Here is a 988-nt window from a genome sequence, read left to right as displayed (position 1 = left end):
AAGGAGGATAACACTTCTGAGCTCACGGAATTGGGATGAACGAGGCAACTGAGAAAATGTGGCTAATGTAAGTTCTCTCACTCTCCTGCGGAGGAATCAGTGTCCAAGGAATGTTTTAGAGTTTTGTTTTTTTTTCTTTTTTTCTCTCGTTAAGAATTTATTTTTACTTTTATTTTGGGGGGGATGCAGGGGAGACGAACGTGTTTGAGGCTCGTGGTTAAGGAAGTGAAGACACCGAAGAGAGAAGTGTGATGGGGCGGGGTGGGATCGGCTCCGAGGAACTGGCTTTGGTAGTGGTAATGAAGAAGAGGAATCCCCATCCACCCCCGCAGGAAACGCTCCAGTGATTGGAGGTGTGTGTGGCTGCGTGTGTGCCTGTGTGTGAGGAGGGGGCTAGCTCCAACTCCCGCAGACATCACCACGCATGACGAAGCTACTTCCCCTCACGCGGTCCAAGGCGCACACGCGCGATCCACAGCCACGCCCGCACACACTCAACACACACAGGGCGTCCGAGGGTCCAGTTGCCATGGCGAACAGGAGCGCGTGAGCCCAGCCGCCCCTCCCGCCCCCAGCCAAGCCCGGTCAACTCCAGCTCTGATTGGTCGCTGCCTCCTCATTATGCAAATCATTTGCGTAGACTCGGCGGCCGGCTGCCTGACGTCACCAAGCACGGGGGCTGGGGCTCGGGGCTCGGCTCCGGGAGAGCTCGGGCGGGAGCCCGGATAGCGCCACGCGGGGACCTCAACCCAGACCCCAGCGTCCCGCCGCCTCGGCCCGGTCCTGCCCCGCCCCCGGCCCCGCCCCTTTCCAGCCCGCCCCACCCCCTCTACGCCCCTCCACCCGGACCCCGCCCCCTGTGAAGCCCCCCCGCCCCCGCAGCCCGGACCCCGCCCCCTCCCCCCTGGCCCTCGCCATCGGTCCAGGGAGGGGACGGCGGGACAGGCGGGACTGGTGGGACCGGCGGGAGGGCGGACCGGGCGGGGAT

This window comes from Eumetopias jubatus, unplaced genomic scaffold (assembly GCF_037043125.1).
Source record: "Eumetopias jubatus isolate StellerSeaLion01/CBP00866 unplaced genomic scaffold, mEumJub1_p1.0 scaffold_7, whole genome shotgun sequence".
NCBI classification, from domain to species: domain Eukaryota; kingdom Metazoa; phylum Chordata; class Mammalia; order Carnivora; family Otariidae; genus Eumetopias; species Eumetopias jubatus.
This window is presented reverse-complemented; position numbering follows the sequence as displayed.